Genomic DNA, 21,878 nt, shown 5'->3' with positions numbered 1-21,878 from the left:
GCACCCCTACGACCCTAGCCCACACACCCAACCCTCTGCCCTGACCCCTACATCCCCCCCACACACCCTAGCCCCCTGCCCTGACCCCAGCACCCCCCACGACCCCAGCCCTGACTACAGCACCCCCCAACATACCCAGCTCCCCACACCCCATGCCCTGACTCCTGCACCCTCCTCACACCCCCCAGCCCTCTGCTCTGACTCCTGCACCCTCCTCACACCCCCCGCAGCCCCCTGCCCTGACTCCTGCATCCCCCACACATACCCAGCACCCCCACACCCCATGCCCTGACTCTTGCATCCCCCAAATTCCCACCCCCACCCTCGTACCAAACAGGAGCTCCTGCACCCCTTGCACCAAATTGGAGCTACCCAGGTAAGCACTCCACACGCAAACGTCTTGCCCCAATCCTGATCCCCCTCCCTCATTCTAGCTCCTGGCCAGACCCTGCACCCCAATCCCCAGCCTGCTCCTTCACCCCCTGCCCTGTGCTCAGTGCACTCCCACCCTCAGGTCAGTGAAGAGAGGGCGGAAGAAAATGGGCTAGAACCAGGGAGAAGGTAGGTACCCACTCTGTGTGGGCAGGGCCGGGATCCCAGACCAGCAGCAGGCTGAGTGGAGCCGGCAGCCGGGACCCTGGCTGGCAGGAGCTGGCGGATGGAACCCCAGACTGGCAGCGGGCTGAGTGGCAGCGTGCTGAGCCGCTCAGCCCACTGCTGGTCTGGGGTCCCAGCCGCCAGCCCCACCCAGCCCGCTGCTGGTCTGGGGTTCTGGCTGCCAGCCCCTTGCCAGACAAGGTCCCAGCCACAGGCCCTGCTCAGCCTGCTGCTGGCCTAGGTGAATGGAACCCCAGGCTGGCAGCGGGCTGAGCGGACCGGTGGCGTAAGATCAGCATTTATTTTAATTTTAAATGAAGCTTCTTAAACTTTTTGAAAACCTTGTTTACTTTACATACGAGAATAGTTTAGTTATATAATATATAGACTTACAGAGACAGACCTTCTAAAAAACGTTAAAATGTATTACTGGCACGCAAAACCGTAAATTGAAGTGAATAAATGAAGACTCAGCACACCACTTCTGAAAGGTTGCTGACCCCTGGGTTAGGGCAACCTGCTTCCCTTGATGCTATGCTTTATAATCTGTGATACAGGAGGGCCAGGGAGCAGTGGTAGAGTGGAAGAGGGGAAATATATAAGCCCTAGGCTAATTAAGGCGTGGTTCCCTGTAGACTAGGGAGGGTTGCTACAGGTTAATTGGAGCACCTGTAGTCAATTAAGGAACCTAATAAACCCCCCTGCTTCAGGCAGTCAGGGGAGGAGGAGGAAGCAAAGAGGACTGGAGCTTGGAGGTGTGTTGTAAGATTTGAAAAACCAGAGAACAGAAGTAAGGGAGACCCTGCCCCAGCAGGGGAGGGAGACTTTCTCCCCCAACATCTAAGGGCCGAAGGTTCCCCAACCAAGGGGGAAGAGGGTAAGAATCCACAGGGGTTGAGAGGGGCTAGGGCAGAGTGAGGAGGAAATCCAGACCCCTCCCCCACTTCTCTCCTCTACTACCTTCCTGGATCACTATCGGGGACCTCAGCGTCCCAAGAGCAGGGGCAAGGAGTGGCATCTTAGCCCCCTGACAAGAAAAGCACAGGACCCACCATACTAACATCGGCCACCTTGCCACAACTCATTATAGATAATATAAAAATGTACTAACTATTTCAATCTTCCATGTACAATTTTAGAATGTTAAAATCCAATACAAAGTTTAACAGTATACCCTGTCCATCAATCCTCTATTTACATACACAGGGCCTGAGCATGGCACACTTATTCATGTGAATAATTTCATTATTTACCAAACGGGTGCACGATTAAGTCCTTATTTAGGGTTATATTCTGCCCACTACAGAAAGTTGTTAAATCAAAACAAAACAAAAAAGCCACCACGCATGGATCAAGGAGAGAATAGATCCATTAAAGAATCAGAATGCCTGGGACACTGGTATTTCCATTTTGTACAGTCCTTAATCATGGTCTCTTGCATCCAGCCTATGTGTGAGTCATGCATTTATAATACAGCTGTAAAAATAAAATGCCAAAATGTTGGTTGATAAATGGATGAGGTGGACTGTTAGCTCTGATGAATTTATTTGTATTTGCTTAGCAAAGAAGTATCTTAAGGCTTCTTGGGAGACCCTTACTGGTCAATAAAGTAGTAGTAACACTGATGGCTAAGAAAATAATAAAACTCCCAGACTAGACGCGGCATGTCATATAGTATTCTATTCTGTACAAAACAGTCTTAATTTCTACAAGTATTCCCCTTCTTCTATCCAAATTCTAAAACATGTTAAAGCACTCATGATGTTAAGTAAGGCTCTGAACACTTTAAATAAGCCAGATCTAACAAACAGAGAACATAAGTAAACAAAAAGTGCCATCTCACTGTACATAAAAAATAACCCAGGATGCTCACATTAACAGTGCTGTATGTACACTGAAAACCAAACCAAACGCACACTCTCTAATACACATTTTTCAGGAATCTTTTGTAGAAAAGGTTAAAAAAAATTCTGGTGAATGACTTACCCTAAGTAAAATCAAATAAAGTGAAACTTTGGGGGCACGTCTACACTGGCAGAGTTACACTGCCGGCAGTTACAGCACCGTTCAGAGAGCGCTGAAGGGAAACCGCTGTTGTGTTTCAGCTGCCTGCGCAATAGTGGGTTCACACTTGTGGCACCTGCAGTGATATTCGGAGCGTGCACTCTGGGCAGCTATCCCACAGAGCATCTATTCCTCTTCCACCACAAAGAGTGGAAAGGTGGAAGGGGTCGTGGGGCATCCTGGGTCCTGTCCCAATGCTCCATGATGTATTGTTTCGCATCCCAGCAATCCCTGGGCTTCCGTTCGCATTTGGCGCCATCTTTCAACGGTTTGTGTACTGCACGCTCTGCCTCTTCGGTCTGCATGAGTGGATCCCGCACTGTTGATCAGTATGTTGCTCGCCCTAACACGTCTCAAGTGGCAGTGGAGTTATTCCTTAAACTACAAAGGCAAGAGGAGTGCAACACTGATCTTGCAACACGTAGCAGCTATGACATGAGATTACCTGTGGCCTTCATGGAGGTGCTGACCACAGTGGAAGGCTGCTTTTGGGCTCAGGAACAAAGCACGCGATCCACCAAAGTATCCACAGTGGCCTTCGCAGTGGAGGTGGGGTTGCCACAGAGTATTGCGTCCAGCTCTCTGTAGAACTGGCAACTCATGGGCACAGCACTGGAGCAGCAGTTTGCCTTGTGGTAGGTGTTCTGCAGCTCCTTCACTTTGACCCTGCACTGCAGCATGTCCCTGTCATGGCCCCTTTCTGTCATGCACTGTGAAATCTGTCCATAGACATAATAATTCCTATGGTTGGAGAGCAGCTAGGACTGGACAGCCTCCTCTCCCCAAATGCTGATTAGGTCCAGTAGGTCAGCATTGCTCCAAGTGGTGGATCGCCTGGTGTGTGGAGCAGACAGGGTCACCTGGAAAGATGTGCTGTGACCACTGCACGCTTCACCAAACAAACAGGAAGGGGACTTTCAAAATTCCCAAGGAATTTAAGGGGTGAGAATGATGGTTGGTCACCTGAGGGCAGGGCAGTAGAGTTCAAACCGATGACCAGAGAGGCGAGAACAGGAATTGTGGGACACCTCCCGGCAGCCAATCGCAGCGCTGTAATTGACCAGGGTGTCTATAGTGGCACCGCAGCACTGTACCCCCAGCACAGAAAGATGTACGCCTCTCGTCAGGGTGGTTTTCTTACAGCCTTGCAACTGCACAGTTTCTGTGCACTAAGTGGCTTGGCAGTGTGTACATCTCAGGAGTTACAATGCAAAAAGCTGCTTTACTGTGCATAAACTTGCCAGTGTAGACAAGGACTTAGTAAACTTCATTTATGTTGGTTGATTTTTAAGTTAATATAAGCAACAAGCAATTCAACTAAATGAAACAGGAAAGGACAGATAAACTAGACATTTTAAAGGCTGTGCTTATCCAAAAGCAAATAATCTGTTCATTGAGAGTCTGTATCATAATGTGTACACAGTCAGTCTTAAAAAACTCAGAAGCTTTTCTGGGTTCCAACAAAACAGACAACACTAGAAGAATCCATCTACATTATGTAGAAAAAGCTTTCTATTTCATACGCTTGTTGAACAGTACATTTAACACAGTTGGAGGAAAACTGCCCTCTTGATGAAGTCTTGGTACTGTATTTATGCTTATGCCAATAGGTGATAAAAATATGGAGCATTGGAGATTAGTCACCTTCAGATGTCCAAAGCAGAAGGAAGAAGTGGTTTCTCTACCAACCTTCCCAAGCAAACTCTCTAATTGGGAAGCCTTTCAGAAATGCCATCTCCTTAGATACCACCACTGTACCATCATCCAAAGTATTACAGATGTACTGCATTGTAGAGATCTAAATTAGGTTACTTGGCTCCTTAGAGCAGTGTGTGTGTCTATATGGACACACAATACTCAACAGTCTGTGCTTAAATAATCATGATATTAACATTATTGTTCATTACACATTTTATAATGTGATCATCACTTTAGTATTTGTAGATACTGGATTCAGAAAAGTAATATACGGATGAGGAAAATAAGAACAAAATTCTATCCAGCTTTAGGCTGAAACATTTAGTGATACATGACCATTTATACGTTAAAAGTTAAAGGAAATAAATAACTGGTAAAATGTTAACACTATAAAAGGAAGTGCCTTTCTTCACCCAGACTTTCAGATCACAGGTTTTTCATAACCCAAATGCAAAATATGATATCACAGGATGGGTCCTCCCTCCCCAAAGGTGTGAGTAGTCTACACCCAAGCAAACAAAACACATTCAAAGGCTTCCCTTCCCAAAAGTTAACAGGCCAAATGTCACAAGGATACAAGAACAGTTCATGCAAATATGCCTCCCTCTGAAGGATTAAGCCAATATCTTTAAAAAAAATAAGTTCTCCACCGCAGGGTTCAAGTGGAAAACTACCTTCTCTCCTTCTCTAGCTAGGTCTCTCTCCAACAAGATTGCCATTGTTTGTTTCCTTCTTTTATATTTGGCAGCAGGACTTGATAGGTCATGAACAGGGCCCTACCAAATTCACGGCCATGAAAAACCTGTCAGACTGTGAAATCTAGTCTTACCATCTACTATGCAGACCAGATTTCACAGGGGAGACCAGCATTCCTCAAATTGGGGGTCCTGACCCAAAAGAGAGTTGCAAGGGGGTTGCAAGATTACTTTGAAGGGGTCGTGACATTGCCACCCTTACTTGTGCTCTGCCTTCAGAGCTGGGCAGCCGGAGAACAGTGGCTGTTGGCCAGGAGCCCAGCTCTGAAGGCAGTGCCCCGCCACCAGCAGTGCAGAAGTAAGAGTGGCGATACCATACCATGCCACCCTTACTTCTCCACTGCTGCCTTCAGAGCTGGGTGGCCGGAGAGTGGCGGCTGCTGACTGAGGGCCCAACTCTGCAGGCAGCAGTGCAGAAGTAAGGGTGGCAATACCATACCAGGCCATCCTTACTTCTGCGCTGCTGCTGGCGGCGGCTCTGCCTTCAGAGCTGGGCTCCCAGCCAGCAGCCGCTGCTCTCCAGCTGCCCAGCTCTGAAGGCAGCGCCGCTGCCAGCAGCAGCGCAGAAGTAAGCGTAGCAGTACTGCAACCCCCCTACAATAACCTTGCGACCCCTGTCCTCCACAACTCCTTTTTGGGTCAGGACCCCTACAAATACAACACAGTGAAATTACAGATTTAAATAGCTAAAATCATGAAATTTAGAATATTTAAAATCCTATGTCCATGAAATTGACCAAAATGGACCGTGAATTTGGTAGGGACCTAGTCATGAAGTTCAGTTGTGTGTATTCCAAACCCTTTAACTATTTCTTGTCTGCTTTCATCTAGCAGAGTGGACAGGGAAACAAAGTATTGAGCTAAGGTTGCCCAAGTGGATCCCAGACCTAATAAACTAGGGGCCTATTTGGCTCATATGTATATTACACCCCTTAACATTGGATAACAGAGGTGAATGATATTAGGTGGCAGTTAGCACCTTTACAGTTAAACTTGGGTGAAGAGCCAAGAAACTGAAAAAAATTATAATAAGAAAATTACTTAACCAGGACAGATATTTAAAAGAAATGAAGACACAAACACACTCCACACTTCCAATATTAATTTTATAGTAATCCATATTTGGGCCACTGAGCCGTGTCCCTATTTGAGTCTAGTCCTGATGCTCTATCAGTCATGGTCTGGCCCACTACTAAAATCCAAAATTCACAATTTTACACTGCTAGAATCAGGCATAAAGATCTGCAGAGTGATCTCTTCCCTGTCACATCACTGCTGTCCAAATGTGTAAGAATGTTTTAGAAAACAAGGAAAAGCCTACAGCACTAAAATTATTCAATTTTTACTTACAATTTAAAAAAATGCAGATGTGCAAGCTAAAAATAATGGTTGCTTACAACTCAATGAAAATTAGGTACAAGAGCATTTGTGTATTCACATTTAAAACAAATGCAAATTTGGTATAAAATAAAATATGATCAGCTTGCCTGCCACAAAAGAGGAGAGGTTTTGTTTGAGCAGGAACTCCTAAGGCATAATTTCTGTTCTTAAACAGACGTACTAAATAGCCTTAGACAAGTTACAAACTCTTTGATAAACCCTTCTATAAAACAGGGATAACAGGATTCTCTCTCACACAGAGGTGGACATTAGTTAGTGAGTTAAATTCACATGGCAACATGTATTATTATTATTATTATTTCGACTACAGTAGTGGCTATGAATCTCAGTCAACGATCAGGGCCCAACTGTGCTAAATACTGTACAAACAATCAACCAAGATGAAAATCTTGGCTCAGAGCACTTGCCATCTAGGCATCAGACAGGACAGAACAGGTAGATGAGATGACTATGTGAGGCTGGGAGGATGAGGTAACAATTGAAAAAAAAAAGCAAACAAAAAACAGTATTGCATAAAAACAGAAGTTTCAGCTTGCCACTTGCCTAACAAATACCAGAAAGTACTGATTTGTAAATATTGCTATGTAGGTATGTTTTAGGGAGGGACTGAACTTCAGTGGAGTTTTACCAGGTAGGAAGTTATACCAGATATGAATCTGACCCAGAGTTTCAACATGGAAAGCACTGTATGGCCTCCTTACTGTAGGAGGCAAGGAAATTATTCTACACATTTGATATGTACTGATAATAAAATATGTAACAAACAAAATGCCTCTTGAAATGTGTGTGTGTTAACTGAAGTAGCTTCATTCTTTACTTAGAATATAGGAAAACAAAATAAATATTATGAAAGTTTCAAAGATGGAAACAATAGAGTCCCATTTATCGTGCAGGAGGGTATAATTTCTGATCCTGAAACATATGGCTATCAAATGGAAATCTGAAGTATTAACCCAAATGCACAATCATTTCAGAAGCAGAGATGGTTCCTGCAAAGTAATCTGGTTTAAAATAATCTCTACATAACCGATATAACACGAATTCGAATATAACATGGTAAAGCAGTGCTCTGGGGGGGAGGGGGGCGGCGCGGGGCCCTGCATGCTCCTGTGGATCAAAGCAAGTTCGATATAACGCGGTTTCACCTATAACACGGTAAAATTTTTTGGCTCCCGAGGACAGCGTTATATCGGGGTAGAGATATAGTATAAAGGACTGCCCTACTAACAGGAACTATTAACAAGCTTTAACAATCTGTACAAATATTTACTGAGATGATGAAAAATGTATTAAATGTCAGATAGATACCTGAAGACTGGTAAGAGGAATTAAAGTAACATGCGTGTAGTTTCAAGGTTTCATTATACATTCAATTGAACAAAAAGACATTATGTAATTAAATCCTAATTTAATTTTAAAGTCTATAGAAGACTTTAAGAAATGTGATCTATAGAGTATGTGTAAGTTAACCAGAAATGCCATTTAAACTAGTTTTATTTTTTTAAGTTACATCTGTTTTTTTAATAAAAGTTTTTCAAAGAAAATAAATGAGCAAGAACAGAAATTATAGTATAGGCAAGAAAATTTTACAAGTGTGGTAGCTCTCCATCCCAAGATGCAAAACAGAAAATAAATTTTGGTGCAGTACCACACACCTATTTGTAATCTGAAATGCACTACCTGAAAAAAACAACCACACAATAGACTGGTCAGTTATGATACTTTTATTCCACCATGTAGAGAGAGTCTAAGGACTAAGTTACTTTTTAGGATTTTGGTATTGTAGCACATGTTACGCATCCTAATAGTCTGCACTTTTAAAAAATACATCCTCCATCCTACAAATGCAAAGAATATGGATGGGAAAGACCCCAAACTGATAGATATATATATTTTAAATCTCTATCACAAAACTAAAAATAAAAACAAAAAGCTCTGAAACGCGTAACTAACATTCACAAAGACATGCTAAAACAATAGAGAATCCAGGCTAAGGAATCTTCTGATAGCACAATAACTATAAGAATAATGGCTGTTCACTTGGTCCCTTGCTCTGTGGGCAAGCAGAGATTGGAAGCAATGGAGAGACAGCCAACTAAGCTCCTGTAGTAGGCAGGGACTACCTCACATTGCTACCTTTCTGATGAAGAGAGGCATGGGACCTCTGAAGAAGTAGGGAGAATGAAATGGGAGGAAAAATTGGTATATGTCAGTCCATACCTGAAAGTGGCTTTTTTTTAAGGGGGGGGGGAGAAGGGGGGACGTGTAGAACATTTAATTTGATATTGGAAGGCCTCCTGGGCAAATCATATTTTTGAACTATACGCAACTGACCCTCACACCTTAACATGCAGTTTCACTCTGAAAACTGACTTTGTAAAAATACATGTATGTGTGTACATATATTCTCAATTACTTCCATATCAGTTTTCTCAGGCTTTGTCTACACCACTACTTTTGTTGGTTGGGGTGTGAAAAATACACCCCTGACCGACATAAATTTCACCGGCAAAAGTGCTGGTGTGGGCAGAGCTATGCTAGCAGGAGAGGCTCTCCTGCTGACATAGCTAACTGCCACTCATTGGGGGTGGTTTAATTATGCCAGCACTGCTGGCAAAGAGCAGCTACAAAGGAGACCTTACAGCAGCATAGCTGTGCTGCTGTAGGTCTGTAACGTAGACAGAACCTCAGTTTACAAGCAATAATTAGGTCCCTACCAAATTCATGGTCCATTCTGGTCAATTTCACAGCCATAGGATTTGAAAATTAGTCAGTTTCACATTTTCAGATGTTTACATCTGAAATTTCACAGTGTTGTAATCGTGGGGGTCCTGACCCAAAGAGGGGCATGGGGGTTGCAATGCTGTTGTAGGGGGGTCATGGAATTGCCACCTTCACTTCTGTGAAGTCTTCAGAGCTGGGCTCTGAAAGCAGCAGCTGCAGCTGGAGGAGGCTCCTGGAGGTGGCGGTGAGTCTGATCTCCCCCATGCTGCTGGGAGCACCCCAGCCAGGGGCTCTTAGCTGCTAGTCCAGACCAGCTAGGGTGAGACAGGACTTGCTGTTCCCCTGCACACCCTCTCAATGAAGTAACTTAGAAACTGAGCTACATGTCATTCCTAGACCCATCTAACTAAGTTGCACGTGAACTAAACTGGCCTGCCAAGAATTTACTATATTACAAAATTATTTCTTGATTGCTTTGCTTATTGATCACCTGTACTGGTAATCAATGTTTACAACATAGTCATCAACAAATTCCACATATTGTCACAGATTAAATTTAACAAAAACAGAAAGGGAGATGGGGGCGGGCAATAAAATTTCAGATCTCCATTTATTAAGTTAACTATAAATAGAATAATTCTTCATGTTACAATAGTATCTAAAGTTTTCATTACTTATTCAATTTACCAATATGTATAATGGAAAGAAAATCGCACATGAGAAGTCTCCTGAATGTCTGACATTTGTTTTTATGGCCAGAGTCCATACACTTCAAAATAAAGATAAATATTAAAAGCAAAGCACATGCTGGGTTTTAGAGGCACAACTTCAATTAAAATCAATGAGAATCACACACCTAAAATCCTACACAAAAATCTAACAACATTTATCACTATTTTTTACCTTATATGTTGTTTACCATTTCTTTTCCATATAAACTCTAATCCTCCAAATAGCTTATCTACTTGCTCTTTATATTCCAAAACATGACATAGTCTAGGTATGACAGGCACTATGCATGGATAGTGCAGTTATGGGGGGCTATAGAAGACTAGACAGAAAGAAGGCTAGTTGAATAAAGGTTCCTATTTTTATAACCTACGTAAAAAGAAAGCTGTGCTTTCTTATTAATACTATGATGATTACTCTTATTATAGACAGTCACATTTCTGAAGAGTTGAGTTGGGCTTCCTAACTTTTGATGCTGTTCTTTTTAGGACATATTTGAGATAAAAAAACCAAACTTAATGTATTAGTTTGTATACATGTATTTAAATATAGACAAACTTTTACCTACCTTTGATGTCTAAAAAACAGATTTTAAAGATTTTGTCTGTAAACACTACGTTCTTCAACACTTATATATCCAAAAACCAACATTCTCCAGCACCATCTAAAAATACAAACAGTACACAAAAGTCAGATTGATTTTAGCATAATTGGGCTCTTTAAAAAAAAAAAAAAGTACAAAAATGAATAATGCTGTTAACTTACAATACATTCTTTTTCATTTTAATTCTTTAGCTATGTTAATAAAGTATTTTGGTTATGATTTTAAATGCACCAAATTCAAGAAATCAATAGTTATGGTTCCCAAAGCAATAACACTATTAAAATGACCACCTAATATGTTAAAAATTACATAAAACCAATACTGAACATATAGACTAGAAGTTAAAGAAAAATACTGAAAGAAAATTAAACTATATCTAGTACAACTTTGGAGAATTAAAATCGTTTAGAGCAGTGGTTCCCAAACTTGCTCCGCCGCTTGTGCAGGGAAAGCTCCTGGCGGGAGCTCCCAGTGGCCGTGGTTTGCTGCTCCAGGCCAATGGGAGCTGCTGGAAGCGGCGCGGGCCGAGGGACGTACTGGACGCTGCTTCCAGCAGCTCCCACTGGCCTGGAGCTGTGATCAGCCGAACCTGCGGATGCGGCAGGTAAACAAACCGGCCCAGCCCGCCAGGAGCTTTCCCTGCACAAGCGGCGTAACAAGTTTGGGAACCACTGGTTCAGAGATAACTTTCAGAAGAGAAACTTAAAATTATAAGTTGCAGTTTTCACAGACAACTTTGTTAAAGAACAAATCTAATAATAAAATGCCATCTGTTAGTATTTGTGTTCTCAAAAATAAATAAAATATGGATTAATTTATTACAATGGATAGAATTTTCTGTACCTACATACATTTACATGTCAGAAATCAAATTAAATTTTCAAACTGTGGAGGGACATGACATATTGATTCATCTAGAATTTAATTTATATGTTAAAATGCCAAGGAAAGACACTCCACCAATTGCCAAGACAGCATGATCAGGTCAATAGTTCAGCTATCAGTCTAACACATACAGTAAGTAGTTTCATTTATCTTTAATTATTTTATTGTGGTCAACCATATTTCTCCAGATAAGTATTTGTTTTTGCAGGATTGGAGCCTATGATTGCAATGTGTAGTTTGTGGGTGGACAGCTGCATCAGTGTAAGGCTCCATTAATCATATAAACAGACTCCACATAGACACTGTAGCCTACCCACAGGATACCCAAGGCAGGATCAGGGCCACAGTGATTAAGTACATTTAATGGCAACTATTTTTTGTCAAAAATTCTAAATCTGTGTAGCATGCCTGCTATAACTGAGAAGCTATACTATCTCAGCTTTGCTGTATGGCTTTATCTGTACTGCCAACGTTTGAGCTATACAGTCAATTTTTTATTTTTTTAATCTTCAATAAAAAGTCAGTAAATGAGGGCTTTATGCTGTACCCAATGAAGATGATTGTAAAGTTCCCAGTAACTTCAGTGGTGCAAGACTAGGTGGTAAATAACTTTCTTCTGAAGGATTCTTAAATCAAACTGGTTCCATCAGTCTCTGAAGATGAACTTTTCAAATAGACTCTCTGCCCAGAAAGTATCAAAGGAGAACTATTTATTATATAGGTTTTATATATATTTCAATTACTCTATGACTGCATTTATAATGTTTGTAGAAAAAAATGGAATTAAGCAATTTTTTTTTAAAAGTGCATTTTAGTGACAATTCTTTCTAGACTACTTGAAAAATACAACAAAAATAGCAAGAATGAGATTTGTCATAGTCGTAGTTTAAAAACAAATCCTCTGCTCCCCGATAGTACATTACATATATTTCTACTTTTTATCATGAGACAGCCCCACAAATAAACAAAACAGACAAGTTTATCAGTGGTATATGGATATACAACTCCCTTGATTGAGGTATAAACAATTGAGAACTGATGTTTTCCGATTAAACAGATTTCATTCTTGAAAAAAAATTCTTGGTTACTTGGACTGGTCTGAATACCACACCTCTATTCTGAGCAGAAACCTATTCTTCCATTTTTGTAAAATCATCATTGGCGCTCTCAAGAACCAAAGTCTTTGTGGCAGAGTTAAATTTAGATTATCAAGTAAATAACCTAGGACATTATTTTCGGCTGAGGTCTGGCGGCTGAAGCTGTGCTTGTCACCACAGAGAGCAGTTATATAAATTTGGACTATGTTTAAAGAAAGAATGGCATTCCTAACACTTCTTCTTTTTAACTCCTCCCTCCCGCCAACCCCTTTCGTTCCCTACTGTTGCTATTCATGTACATCTTTTGCTATTTTATTACTATTACCCCAACATTAACATTTCATGTGTATGGTAGCATTGTCTGGTTTTATTTGGTCTGGTCTTGCAGCTTTGACATGTTGTAAAACTGCGTAATTGGCTAATTCTATTGGAGATCCCCTGAGGCGTACAGGATTTGGAATCATATCATCTACTCTTTTGTACTTTTCATTGTCTGTTTCTGTAGAAAAATCAATAAAAATTAATCAAAACGATTTTGGATTACTATTGTTCTTGAAGTCTACTATACAGTATACAACTCTATTGTAAGCCTTATGAAATCATAAAAATTTACAGACAGCTAGAAAAAATATTTATTCACTCTTACTATAAGAAAAACAAGCTCAATATTTTACTATTCTTAAAAAAAAAAGTTACCCCAAAAAAAAAAATGTGGGCAAATAAGAACATAGAAATGGCCATGCTAGGTCAGACTAATGGTACATCTAGCCCAGTAACCTGTCGTCCAACAGTGGCCAGTGCCAGATGCTTCAGAGGGAATGAACAGACCAGAGCAATTATCGAGTGATCATCCCCTGTCATTCAGTCCCAGCTTCTGGAAGTCAGAGATTTAGGGATATCCAGAGCATGGGATTGAGTCCCTGACCATCTTGGCTAACAGCCACTGATGGACCTATCCACAGATTTTCCATTGCTGCAGTATAAAGTAAGAGCCATTTCTAATAAAAATAAAAACAGGATATATATTCTAAACTAAATTTAAAAAATAATCTAAAGATGTAACAAATAGCCAAACATGTTAATATTTGCCTTCAGTTGGCCCATTATGTCATCCTCCACTGTCCACTTGTTAAAATGTTCATAACAAGCATGCTTTCATCCGAGCTGTTCATCAATCTTGGAATGTTCTCCTTGTAAACATCAGCAAAGCTACCTCATTATCCACCTTCAAAACTCTCCTTTGCCGTGATGCCTACTGTCATAAATATAAAGGGAAGGGTAAACCCCTTTAAAATTCCTCCTGGCCAGAGGAAAAATCCTCTCACCTGTAAAGGTTAAGAAGCTAAAGGTAACCTTGCTGGCACCTGACCAAAATGACCAATGAGGAGACAAGATACTTTCAAAAGCTGGGAGGAGGGAGAGAAACAAAGGGTCTGTGTGTCTGTTGGTATGTTGCTTTTGCTGGGGATAGACCAGGAATGGAGTCTTAGAACTTTTAGTAAGTAATCTAGCTAGGTACTTGTTAGATTATGATTTCTTTAAATGGTTGAGAAAAGAATTGTGCTGAACAGAATGACTATTTCTGTCTGTGTGTCTTTTTTGTAACTTAAGGTTTTGCCTAGAGGGCTTCTCTATGTTTTGAATCTAATTACCCTGTAAAGTACCTACCATCCTGATTTTACAGGGGTGATTCCTTTACTCCTATTTACTTTTATTTCTATTAAAAGTCTTCTTGTAAGAAAACTGAATGCTTTTTCATTGTTCTCAGATCCAAGGGTTTGGGTCTGTGGTCACCTATGCAAATTGGTGAGGATTTTTACCAAATCTTTCCCAGGAAGTGGGGTGCAAGGGTTGGGAGGATTTTGCGGGGAAAGACGTGTCCAAACTACATTTCCCAGTAAACCCAATTAGAGTTTGGTGGTGGCAGTGGATATTCCAAGGACAAAGGATAAAATTAATTTGTACCTTGGGGAAGTTTTAACTTAAGCTGGTAAAAGTAAGCTTAGGAGGTTTTCATGCAGGTCCCCACATCTGTACCCTAGAGTTCAGAGTGGGGGAGGAACCTTGACACCTACAGAACACTTGACAACACCTAGGCTGTTCATGTGCACCAGTCACTGCCTACCATGATGACTAATATTTCTCATTGTTCACTTGTACTCCCCCATCTACCAGTTGTCTCATCTTATGGACTACGAGCTCCTTGGAGCAGGGACTATCTTTTTGTTCTGTATGTGTACACACCTAGCAGAATGGGGCTCTGGTCAATGACTAGGGCTCCTAGACGCTATGATATTACAAATAATAAACAGCAACATTAAGTTAGATTCATGAACAGATAGATCATATATTAACATGTCATACTTAATTTATTTGTTCCTGAATCCAACTGGTTTTCAAATACAAAAAAATAATTTCAATGTGTGTATGAATATGAGTAAACACAAAACATTAGTCTCTAAGGTGCCACAAGTACTCCTTTTCTTTTTGCGAATACAGACTAACACGGCTGTTCCTCTGAAACAAAACATTATGTTTGCATGTTGATGCAAAGACAACCATAAGCTTGAGGCTGGCACCAGACCCCTGGGCATTCCCTGACACTAAAAAGTGAATTTCTTAAAACTGCACAAATGTTTGATGAAAAGGGTGAGTGGAAATGAAGATCTGATGTTGTTTTTCAAACTGACAAAATGTCCTTACAAAGCAGTTCTCTCTGTTTTCTTGAGGTGTTGTTTTCTTTTTACATTACCTGGTCTAGCTTAATTTTTTTTTTTCATTATTTGATACTGTCAACACATTTTGTCCAAATATAAGAGGAAACAGTCGCATACCGTAAGAAGTTACAATCTAGGTCCCAAATCCTGCAATTGGATCTGTCCAGGCGGGGTCCTTGTGCCCAGGTGGAGCCCTATTAGTTTTAATGAGGCTCTTAGTGGGGGTAGGGCTCTGTTCATGCAAAACCACAAAAAGTGTGTGCGTGCTTAAAAGGAATTCCTATAAGAAGTCTATAAGTTTAGCAGCTAAAAATTCACAGTTGCTTCAGCTTTTTCTTCTTGAGAAGGCCAAATTCTACACTGATATAAATTCAATAATTCCAACCAAGTTAATTGTGTTACACTATTGTAAATAAGCCTAGTCTATAGCCCACTAAGGAAATGAAAAGATTCACGTTGAGTTCATAGGTGGGTTTGGACCAGGACCAACAGATACAGAATTCAGACCACTTTCCCCAGTTAATGGAATATTTAGGAAAGAAGCCATTTGAGAACCAGCAAAATAGATTTTAGTATCCAACAATGAATTTCCACTGAAAGACGTTTCTTTTCCTTGCATGAAAATAAATTAAACAAATTAGTTGGAAGGAACTGGAGGGAAATTAGCTAATTTTTTAGTTTTAGGAACAAGCAAGATATAGTAAGCAAATTATTTTCAAATTATACGTGTCATGTGATCTACAACATAATATATCTCTCTCTAGATACATATGATGCTCTTTTTCACTGTTTAGAAGGTTTCAAGTACATTCACCTCTGACTTATGTTAGTTGATATAATCCTAACAGCATTTTATAGTTCCAAGGCAGCCTCTGCCTATAAAAACTCTGACATCAGTTTTTCATAATAATGCCCCTCCCCCCACCCCTGCACACCCCGTTGGACATAAAGTTAAAGACTCTTTGAAAAAACTGTTTAATACAGTTGTGGTAATGAATACTTTAGCTGCCGAGAGGCTATTTTCAACCTCATCCTCCATTTTCAGGCATTTAAACTTTTTTAAAAGTTACCATTTGGGCAGGAGTTTTAATTTTGGTTGATTTTGAGATAAAGTGATTACCATTTTACTGCTGACATTTATTGTTTGAAAGTACACCAATACTAATTACTTTCAAACAGTAAATTTTAGCATTTAAATAACCACTGTATCAAAGAGTGAAAAAAAGAATGCTTTTAACCAGATTAAAAATAAATATAAAACCATGACTACTCTTGAGATGTTACCTTTTTGAAAAGTAAAAAAAATGGCATGTTGAGTGAGAATGATAAGTGTTTGATTGCAAAATTTTATTTTTTCGAAGTATAAACATTTTCAGGAGATAAGCACAAAGCCACACAATGTTCAAACATGTACAAATCTGTGATGTATTGATTGCACAAAGAAATGTATCTGCACCATTCTTTATGTATTTCCATAGGGAAGAGTTGGACTGAATGTCTGTATTACAGCAGACCACCAGAAGATGTTATAGAGGCTTTAGCTGGAGTTCCATAGTGAAGGTTAAATTGAATTTTGCACTTAAAACAGAGATTCAACCTTTTTTAAGTAGGAAAAATGCAGTGTATTATCACCAAAAGTTACATCACTTACCCTGCACAATTATACCTTGCTACTAGTACAGGAGAACCTAGAAGTAAAATTAACTAGACAATGACTATAAATTAAAAGTTAAACTAATTGGCATACTGACAAAATTCAGAGAACTGCAAAAGATAAACAAATAGTGTAGAGAGTAAATTCCACTTTTAAGTTATGAAAGCTGAAATTCTAAAATGCTATTTATAATATATTGCACGAAATATATTATTAACTATTTTAAATACAGTATATAATATATGCTACAATTAAGTATAATTTCTAACTTTCATCTCTATCCAAATATAAGGGGGTTTTTTGGGGTGGGGGAAAAGGAAAAAATGGTTTGTTTACATTATGTGATTATTAAAAATATATTCTGAAGAATCACTGGGCTGAGGTAAGTAATAAACAGCACCAATATTCATCCACTAATTAGTTAATGTTTATACAGCTCTTTGAAATCGTAATCCATGAAACAAGCACCCAATATCTTACCCACTATCATCTCTCACTTTTTTGCTAGCTGTCACACAGATTCTCTCAGATAATATTGTGATCACTATGCTCTTACTCCAAGCTGTCCATCTTCCCTCTTTGGGATTTAATAACAGCATCCAATGGACATTGATCCTGCTTTGTATTTAAGGCCTATCAAGAAGGAATTTTGTTTTCAACAAGATCTGCCAGCTCAGGAAGCAACCTGTTTACAGGGACGCAAAGGATCCAAATGTTTCTAAGTTTTGACATGGTTTTCATAGTACTCCATTCTATGATCTTTAACTAAACATTGCCTCTCTGTTTTTAATTAACAAAGTATTTAATGACATTTTATCTGAGCTGAGAACCTTCTTCTTTACTGAGGTCAGTCAGAGTCCCATTGACAACAACTCATCAACTAAAATATTAAATTTAGATGCAAGTGTCCATCTTTGTCTTTAACACATAAAATATATCTTTCAATTTATTATGAATCTCTTCAGATTTACTGGCCAGCATTTCTAATACGTATTTGCTGATCAGGGGTGGGAAGGAAAGAGGTGTATGGCAAAAAAAAAAAAAAAAAAAAAAAACACCTACCAAGATAGCCAATAGATCAAGACTGAGTGCCAGAACAACTTTTCAAAGGGACAATATCTTTGCAAACATTTGTAACCCTAGCTCACAACTGAAGTTTAAACACCACAGCCAACTTGATTTGAAATAATCTTATGACGGTGGAGTTATATAGCGAAATGCTGATATGACCAATTTTTAAAGAAAAAAAATTACAGAGATGCAGACAGTGAGAGTTGTAGACCTAAAAGCATCTCTGTGTCCTGTAGCCCATAAAGCTAGCTTTAGCATTTATTTTATTCAACAGTAATGCAAGGCATCCAGAGGCCTGTATTCTGTAAGACATTGGCTTCAGCAGTTACGATAAGGCTTGAGGCCTATGAACTTTGGCTCAGATAAATGGCCTTATGGTCACCCCTAATATTGGGGAACTGACAATAGAGCATTTAAGGGGAAAGTTTGACCAAAACACCAGCCAATCACAGGAACATGAGCTAACACCAGCTCTTGGCTATCTTAGGATGGGAACATCTGCAGATGTTTGACCACAAGAGTGCCATGGCAACGAACTGATGTATCTGATAAGCTGAGATCATTAATATACTAAATGATAGGAGAAGGGCACCCCAACATTAGTAGGGTGAGGAAATACAAATAAGGAGCATGGGAGAAACCCCTCCTGAATATACATGAGACATAGTGGCATCAGCGTAACATATTATAGAAGTTGTATCCCAGTCTGTGGGCAGGAGAAGAGACATAGCCCTTGGGAGATGCCAGGATGATTGCCACTTATGATGATGAGGAAGATAATGACTAACATTTCAGGTTGTTCTGCAAGGGATGGTCTGAGGATATGGACGTTCAGATGTACAGTCTGTATTATCTCTATTTACCTTGTTGGGTTAGAATGTTTGTGACTTTGCTAAATGTATTAATAAACTATTACAAATACAGAAGCGTTCCTAAAGTGTGAGTGTTGCAACTGTGCACATCAGGCTTCCCAGTTAAACAATAAGTTTAAAAATACTAGTCCTGATCTTGGGACAAAAACCTGTCAAACCCCAGAGTGATACCTGGAAATTCTTAAGTAATCAATATAATTAACGGTTCATAGATTGGGCTACAGTCAAAAATATTTTGCTGAAAAAATAACCTGTTCAGTTCTAAAAAACATATTACCTTTAATCGAGTGTGTTAACAGTTCTGCAAGTGTATTATGTAATTGTCCACTATCTGTGAACAAGTGTTTCTTCAACAGGCCACAGGCACATCCTCCGTTTATTGCCATAAATCTTTCCTTTCTAAAATTACCCCAACCTTAACAGAATAATAAAAATTACAAATAGGAAAGACGCAGATTATTTTCCTGCTTGTGCAGGTTTGTTCCCTATTAAATTAAACATTAGCATGGTCAAGACATGCATATAAGAAAACCAAGAAAACCACAAGATCTTTATATCACCTTCATCCTTGTCCTCCCTTTCTTCCCCGCACCTTCAATCTAACTATTCATTGCTCTTACCCACTGCATCATGTCTAAAATTGAGCTGATCTGGATGGGTAGACTCTCATGCCCACGTAGAGTCACAGAAGTCAATGGGATCCAACATGTGCACAGGCGTCTACCAACACAGATCAGATTGCAGGATCAGAACTATATACTGTAAATTCTTCAAGCACAAAGATTGTGACTTCTGTTCGCTCTGTAAAACTTAGCAGAATTTAAGCAGTATGGACAATATTTTGCAACTTAGGTGCATAGAATTAAGCACTTAAATCCATATCTAGGCACCTAAAATATCAGACCACTCATTCACGTAACTAAATATTAACTTACTTTATTAATTGTAGGCACCAAAGTTGGAAAAAGTTAGTAGTGTTTTTCCTGACATTAGAGCCTTAATCTTCTCTTATGTAATTTCATCCCTTTATTTCCTAACTATAACCCCCTGTACCACCCTAAATATTTTATCGTTACCTTCAGTGCTTACCATTTTTTATATGTGTAGGCTGTTCTGTCTTCCCTTTGCAGTTTCTTAGCCAAACTATCTAATGTACACTTAGCTCTTTAAATTTTTCTTCATAAGTCAAGACAAGAGTATGCAGGTATCCATACAATAATGCATAATACTAGTTCAGTCCCTGGAGTAAAATATTAAAAATGTGGGCCCTGATCCTCATTTGTGGCTGAAGATCACTCTTAAGAGGTGGTATGTGTGTAAAAATGACTGTAAGCCCCAATCATGGCCTTTCCAGTGGCTAGGGGAACCAATCCAACATACAGGGCTCACATGATTGAAACACTCATTGCTAGCTCTAGTACAATTTGAGATATCAGGCTTTAAAATTACAATTTTATTATTTAGAGAAAAGCTATTTTAAGTAAGTTTTAGAAGTTTCTAGGAGTCCTGTGAGCCTCGTACAGCTGATACCATATGAGCATGGCTTTCAAAGTTGAGGGATATGAAAAACAGTACACAAAAAACCTCATCCTCTCTAATATTGCTAAAATAATTTTTCTGTGAAATACATGGCATAAAGGAAATAAATGATTGCATGGTTTGGTATAAAGTATCAACAAACATGTATAACTCTCATGTCACTTTGCCATTGATAAGTAATGTTACCATGCCAATTAAAACAATATTAACTGACCAGATACTTCATTAACACAAAACCAGGGTTGCCCAGTGATATCTTGTGTCTTCTGGAAAACTGAGCAAAACTCAAACCTCTGAAAACCAGGAAATCCAGGGTAAAGATACATTGAAAAGCAACCTTAACCTGCCCCACCTCCTGGAGCTGGCAATTATTGGCCTGAACCCAACTGTGTTAACTGTTTTAGGTGTAGCTGTATTGAATGGTGGAAGGATTAGTTAAACCAGCTTGGCAGAGCTGTTTTTGTGGAGCCCTACCCTCCAGAGCGTGGGTCTCAGCCCTGAGCCCTCCTCCCAACTGTATGTGATATCAAAGTGAAGAGGTGCTTGTGTACCTTGAGTGATCCAGTATGCCTCATTTCAGCACTGAGTTCTATAGGTTGTGGAAGTAGTGGTAAACAGCGATCTTCTTGCCAAGGGGATTATTAATAGTCAGACATGATGCGAGAGTGGTCTGTGGGTTTAAACATGGAAGTACAGTGGTAGACAGGTAAAGAGGTTGTGAAAAAGGGTGAGGAAGTTGTAAACTTCAGTGGGTGTGGTGTTGTTTCTGTTGAGTCAGTTAGTTATACGTAGCTTCTGTTCAGAACAGCTTACCGAAACACACATTTTGCCTTAGTAAAGGGAAGGAATTAAATTCTGTCCTACAGTGGTCATGTGCCCTACTCTCTGAGCGTTATGCACTTGGAGTGTGAGTATAGATGAACAGGATCATTACTCTAAGAGGACAGAGTTAAGGTGATATTGGTGTTAACCGTAACTCTGCATTTGCAGGTTTTCAGAAGTTGGAGTTTGGCTGAATCCAACATTCTGAAAGGGCACAAAATACCACCCAGCAACCTTAACTCTGTGACTATGAAGTTTTGTCAGTCAATCTTCTCATTTTTTTGCACAGAAAGAAGGTGGTTTGTTTGTTTGGAGGTTGTGATCATTTAAGCTGTTGTGATTATGTGTTTGCGGTTGAAGGGTACAGTGGCAGACTAAAGATAAAAGACGCTATGTGATCCTTAATCCATCCTCCCCACTCCTATACACTTTGTTATAGTGGAATAGTGATAACATTTGTGCTTTGAAATGTTTGGAAAGTGGAGCTGTGGACAGGATGGAGAGAGAAATCACAGACGTAGTCTATGTCCCAAAACCATGACAGTTTTATTCCATGACTGGTGTATCTCTCCCCCTCTCCCCTACTGTCTCCCTCCATACCAACATTTCCAGCTAACCTTCTTCCTTCCCGTTAAGCCATTATCACTTT

General features: G+C 39.9%; 1 protein-coding gene across 9 annotated transcripts in view; it reads right to left on the bottom strand.

The window, feature by feature from the left end:
• The window catches only part of MBD5 (methyl-CpG binding domain protein 5), a 246,850-nt gene that overhangs the window by 177,594 nt on the left and 47,378 nt on the right, over positions 1 to 21,878 (bottom strand). For 7 of the 9 annotated variants that reach the window (XR_007359130.2, XM_075117824.1, XM_048869264.2 and 4 more), the window contains exon 2: positions 10,537 to 10,632. The exons of 1 other annotated variant lie outside the window; for it this stretch is intronic. The gene's annotated coding sequence lies outside the window, so the exon portion shown is untranslated. Of the gene's footprint in view, positions 1 to 10,536; positions 10,633 to 12,004; positions 12,109 to 21,878 lie in introns of those variants that run through there. One more of the 9 variants, XM_075117823.1, reaches the window with a different exon arrangement.

The sequence above is a fragment of the Caretta caretta genome, chromosome 11, assembly GCF_965140235.1.
Source record: "Caretta caretta isolate rCarCar2 chromosome 11, rCarCar1.hap1, whole genome shotgun sequence".
NCBI classification, from domain to species: Eukaryota; Metazoa; Chordata; order Testudines; family Cheloniidae; genus Caretta; species Caretta caretta.
This window is presented reverse-complemented; position numbering and strand designations above follow the sequence as displayed.